The sequence below is a fragment of the Melanaphis sacchari genome, unplaced genomic scaffold, assembly GCF_002803265.2.
Source record: "Melanaphis sacchari strain LSU unplaced genomic scaffold, SCAv2.0 Contig709_pilon_pilon, whole genome shotgun sequence".
NCBI lineage: Eukaryota > Metazoa > Arthropoda > Insecta > Hemiptera > Aphididae > Melanaphis > Melanaphis sacchari.
The window spans coordinates 1-6,768 of NW_020271509.1; the positions used below are offsets into that span (position 1 = coordinate 1).

The following is a 6,768-nucleotide window of genomic DNA, read 5'->3' on the forward strand; positions in this document are numbered from 1 at the left end:
TTCCAACAAACAGTTATTTATTCTTTCCAGCCAGGTAGACGAATAAATTTAAATGTCTTCAATCAAACAACTGTTGAACATACTAATTTAATTGAAAATCTAAATGATAAAAATAAAATCTGATAACAGATAAAATTAAATTGTTCATTCTCATAGTATTTTATTAAAAAGAGAGTTCTAAACCACCGTTAATGTTTAAGCTTTCCTTTTGTCATTTAGTATTACGCTTATGGAGAATTTATAAAGAGTACATAAATATGGTTTAATATACCTGAAGATTTAAGATTCAGGTTTCTGATAAATAATTATAATGCAATATAACTATAAACTAATTTAGTATTAATTCAGATATGGCTTTATCCCTCAAACATGAATTAGGTGAAGTTAACAGTTCTTTTAATCTATGCTTGGAGAATTATTATTTTTCTGAGATAAAGAGTGAATATTATTACAGGTGAAGCTTAGACTAGGGAACCCATACCAGTAATGGCGTGGCTCCGCAAAGCAGTTTTGATGTCTAAAGGTGGCGGCATTTAGTTACTTTGTCTGAAGAAGTATTTTCAATAATTTGAAGATGAGAGAATTAGACAACAAATTTAATTTAACCGTTTCAATAAATAATAATTATAAGATATATTTAATATAATTTTTAATGTACTGAGTGAATAATGAAAAATGGCCCGTGGTTAAAAGGAACCCTACAGACCATTAACCAGCCGATGAAAGAAAGAAGAAATGGGAAAGATAGATGGTAGAGAGGAAAACAAGAAAAGAAAGAGAACGGCATTTAGACCAGTGAGAGGAAAACGTGAACCTGAAACGGTACGGAGAAAAAGGATAAGAGGATCAATGATTTAGAAAAGCGTAGTAGGAGTTGATTACATGAGAAAAGGTAAACAAGGACCTAAAGCGGCGAATATTGCTGTTGTCGAGTCACAAAGATACGGGAACAAGAACAGCAATGCTGAGAGATTAACGTGAAAACGGAACTGTGGGCATAGATGGGCAAAACAGCGCGAATCCTGCATGAAAATTCACGCAAATAAAATCACCGTGCGGTCGTCGACGGTGGACAAACGAAAGCGGAAAGAGCAGCATGGAGCGATAACGAAACCATTAAAGGCAAGAACTGATGACAATCAACCGACAACTAAAACATCGAAACAATAATTAGTAATTAAACTGGCTTCAACTGGTAGGGGACGTGAATCTGAGAAAATGAAGTTTTATATCTCTAAAATGCTGGATTGTGCATATCTAAATAAACGGTAAATCGGCTAAGATGGTGAGTTATAGACCGAGCTAAATCTTAGAATTATTAAGTTAAACTTAAATTACTAAATACTTAAAATAATTATTAAATAAAATAATAATTGTTAAAATAATTTTTAAATTAGTTATTACCTTTAATATAGAACTGCAACAGAAACTGGATTAGTTTGTTACATGATTAAGATCTATTCATTATCCTAACTTATGTTTTTATTGTACTAAAATTGTGGATGTTCGCTTTTGCATTGAATAAAACTTTTTCATAAATTCCAAGAAAAGAGATCATCTTTTTACCCAGGTCACCATTGAATTCTACTATATCTAATTTTTCCGTTTTGTTTGTATTACAGGTGGAAGATCGCAATATCTTCCACTAATTTATATCATATTATTAGTATAAAATACTATAATAAACACACAGAGACTGCGAGTATTTTCAACGGCTCAATTAAATTTACACAGTCGAAAAAAGATACCGCATCAATTGAGTGCTTGTTGTCGCACGATAAAATGTTTTAATTAGATATAAATATTATAGTACAATGTATAACGGCTTATTCGTTTTATGACCAATTTATTTCTGTAATGTTATAATCTTCGATAACTTCGGTGTAAACCGCATTATTTTTAGCCTTTATAAGAAAAAAGTGCCACTTTTTTAAAATTTCCGCATTATTTACTATTATAATGTTTGGGTATCTTAAACTGTCTTTAAAGATTCATTTTTTATATTAATTTTATTATGGGCGGATTTTTAAGATAAAAATATAAATTAAACGTGAAATTTTATTATTACATATTTTATTGCTGTCGGACGATGGGTCTGTCGGTCGAATAGTTGTCGGCCAATAGTCTATCTCCTGACACGAACAGCGTCTTTAAAGTTCTGAATGTAAGACGGACACGCTGTAATGATAGATTAGACCCGAAAATAATAATACGAAAAACATGCAAAGAAGCTTATATTAATATTAACTTATACATATATATATATTGATATCATTTATAGTTTGAACACGTAGTTAAATAAATTGCATAGTTATAAACGTATCGTGGTGCACCTATTATTAATATATACAATACCGTAATCTACAATCATATTAAAATATACTTATCGCACATAAGTTAGAGTAGTGCAAACAGCATGACGAATTACCGTTTAAAATAATCGGTACCGGATACAACACTTTATATTGTAATCAACTAATTATTTGTACACAAAACCTTAATCATACAATATATGCGACATAGAAATTTATTATATTTGGTGTACAACAATTGTAAACAAGCAACAACGTTGGATTTTTTTAAATAACATATTATGTTTTACCATATTCCTCACAAATATATTTTTATTTTTATTTTTTTGTTGAACGCATCAACTACAAAAGTTATTTGCTCCACATAAATATTTTAATTATTAATTATTAATTTATATATTTCAATTTTTTTTTTTTTTTTTTGATAAGAAATTATGTTTTGGGGGTTTGAAAATGGGCCAGTTCTTACTTCATTAAAATTGTCTGGAATGTTACATTAATCTCTCACCTCATTTAAGTTGGAGCAGTGGACAACTATGGGGTTTATGGATGCTCTTCAAAAGTTCTTTTTTCACTGAGTTATCATACGTATTAATGATGATGAACACATAGATTTAGGATTTAAATTCAATCATAAGCTTAACCCAAGTTACCACATTAATTATTTTTGTTGCAATAATAGTCTTAAAACCCTAGGGTTCATAATAAAATTTCCAGGGACTTATATTCTAAATTGTCTGTTAAAGCACTTTTTTGTGCTCTGGTGCGATTGTATGGTATTCTCAGTCTACAGAAGACTCGTTGCAGCTTATCGCCTGAAAGATTAAAACGCGAGAATTTTTAAGATTCAACAGTCGTTTATTGCATATCTCATACAAGCCCCGTGATTATACCTCTATATCTGATTTATTTAATTTAACAACACTTGCTAAGTGTAGACTTTTAGCGAGTAAAAACTTTATGTATGGTCTCTTGAATTACAAAGTTGATTCGTTCATCTTTATTTTTTTTCTTTTTTTAATGTTCCTCAGCACACTTCTTAGAAAACCTTTCCTTTTTTAAATCCAAATTCGATCACCAACTATAAACGCAAGAACCTATTAGATGATTCATATATTGTGTCAATGCGGATTCCTTCTTTCTTAAGTATGTTCATGAAATATAACGATTATGTTGTGTATGCACTTTTATTATAAACTTTTACTATACGTACGAGTATAATATATTATTTTCTAATTTATTGTACTTTAGTAAACAAGGACTACGCCCATAAATTTGTTAATAAATAAATAAATAACACGCATGCACATAAGATTGCCTATCTTTCGCAGTACAACATATCCTTAGGTTACATAACAACTCATAATAATATAATATTATTATGTATAATCTCAAATAGTTTAATGATATTGATGCGACTGAATGGCTGAACAAATTAAATATTTGTATTATAATACTATTAATCATTAGATTCAACGATAAAAATTACACATTAGGACTCTAAATGTCATATTTTATTAAATTATTATTAAATAATAATAATTTCAGGGTTCGTCGCGCATCTATTGTTATATACAGACAGGTTTTTAATTCCAATACGTGTGTGCGTGCGTGCATGACGTGTGTGTATGTGTGTGTTAAAACAACTTAATAGCACATTTTAATGTCAAGAAACATAATGACAATAGATTTTTCATTCACAAATTAAAAAGGTGACTTTTTAACCATAATCAACACAATATTATGCTTAAATTATTAATTTTTTTAAATTCTGATTATCAAAATCACACCAGGAATCAGGGTCATAAAGAATATTTAACAATAATTATATTATATTTTAATTCAATAATATTTATAATTAAATTTGTGTGATTATGATAAAAATATGTTGCTTTCAAATTTCAATATTTGAATACATGATATCCATTATTAATGAACATTATGTTACATTAAATCTGTAATTATTTGTTATTAAACGCTTGAAAATATTTTATAATTTTAAACATTTTAAAACATACTAAAAGTGTATGTATACAGATAGTTTATTATTTTGAAATATTAAAACAAATTAATGAGTAAAGCTTACCTGTCATGATTTTCAATAATATAAGCTTAATATTAAAAATTACAGTAATAGATATTTTATTTTCAATGTATTTGTAACGTATTTTCATTCGTAACTCATTCTCCACACCATTAACTTCTGTAATTTTGTTCTGCTCCGACATTTCTTCAAGTTTTTTGCGGAATTTATTTTCTTGTGAGACTTTATTTTTATTTGTTAAGATTTTGAGTCGTTTCTATACTTCTTTTTTGAACAATTTATTCAATTCATTTTCATGATCATCTAATCTTTTCATTTTTTCCACTTCCAGTTGAGATAATATATCGTTTGATTTTTTAAATTTTTGTCCAAGAATTAATCTTTCGTGAAGCGTCAATGGTTTTATACTGTATAATTTCAAACCTCGGGGATAACCATTCACGACTCCTATCAAAAACTTAAAGTGCACTATATTACTAAGTTTTGTAATTTCATCAAATTATTTTATTCTAAGCCTACTTACCTAAACTAATGTATAAACTATGTCGTTATGCTTTAAGTGTATATTATAATTATTATTAAACTAAAATATAATTTCAATAAATAAATGTCATCATACAAATTACAAATATATTATTAGGTGAAAATCATTAATATTACTCTAAATTGGTCACGTCACAAACATTAAAAACAAACGCATTCGTGAAAGCATTTTGTTAATATTTCAATAGGAAAATCGTTAAAAACTTTAACATAGATTTTTCTGAAAAGGTATTCAATCTATTATTTGAATAAATATAGTATATAGTATATACCAATATACATATGAATGATAAATAAAATAAAATACATTCAAAATAAACAATAATACTTACAATTAATATTAGAATCGTAGAGAGATAACAAAGAATTAAAGAGTATAATTAATAAACAAATCGAATACAAATTTAATTTAAAAAAAAAAAAAACATGTAGATAGACATTCTTAATACAATTTTATTATAACTATAAAATTAAAATTTATATTTTTTTATTTGAATTACCCAATTTAGATTTTATACTTATTTAAAAAAGTCTTCAAATGGTACCTATTATTTATTTTTTGTTAAAAATGTATTAATTTCTTTAATTTCTTAAATTATAACTAAGACTTACAGTGCAGAAGTAAGCCGTGTGGAAATATCTGTAATCAAACCATTTTTTTTACTAAACAATTCTATCAAATAAAATGTGTCATCTCAAATACTTTTCAATAATAATCTTAAAACAATAATTTTTTGTTTTGTTTTTATCCAAACTTTTTAAATGTAAAAAGTTGATTAATAGAATTTCAAACAATAATTTTAAAAATTTAAAGTTATGTATAATATTATGTATATTATTTGCTTATAATATAATATTTAACTATCAATAATACTTATAATACTATTAATCACATATTAAATACATTATATATAAATTATATTTGTTTAGTAAATAACTTATCTTCCACTGAAGGTACCTACTAGGTACTCACTTATTCAATTATAGTTGAATTAAATACAATTTTATATAGATACCATCTTTTATATCGTTATAAGAAACTTCTACCAAGTGCTGACCATTCAAGTATTAATTTGGGTTCTAATTAGATTAGGATTAAAAATGTATACGATTGAAATGTTTGTAATTAAAATTAAAATAGTATTAATACAACAGTACTCATATAAAATATCTACTTAACTAAAATTTCATCAGCTCTATAAAAATATAATACTAATTAAATGTACAGAAAGATTTAAAATATATGTTGCAACCATTTTATCATATTTATTGAAAACAAAAAAAAAAATGTTTAATTAAAAGTTTTTTTTTTTTTTAATTTATAAACATTTAAAATAAATAATGATTATTATAAATTTTAGAATATTTCAAATGGAAAATTATACATATTTTGCAATCATTCTGTAAAGAATTATTTTCAGAGTATTAAACAAGCTATAAGTATAGACCAAGAATTCCAAACCGCTATGCCACGGCACACTATTCAGATGTGATGTATAATTTTTGTCTTATACACTAAATATAATTATCAAAATTATAATTTATGTAATGACAGTATTGACATCAAAATGTCCTTGAAAATAAAAATTGATAAAATGTCCAGACAAAACAGCTATAATTTTAATATATTATAGCTGATAATTCCGATACGGGTATTACAAGCAGTTGCGTTAACTTCTACCACACAATATAATAAACTAGGGCCACTGACTTCTTATGAACGGTTTTAAGTGGTACGTGGATATCCCACAAAATAATAATTTACTACTCTGCTCACTTTAACCCTAAATACTTATAACAGTTATAATTAATAAGCCAGTAATCTAAATTTTGATTTTTATGTATCGAAATACTCGAAAAAAAATTATT

General features: G+C 26.2%; 1 pseudogene; it reads right to left on the reverse strand.

The window, feature by feature from the left end:
• Positions 1-3,011: 3,011 nt before the first annotated feature.
• Positions 3,012-5,967, reverse strand: LOC112600774 (annotated as a pseudogene).
• Positions 5,968-6,768: the final 801 nt, after the last annotated feature.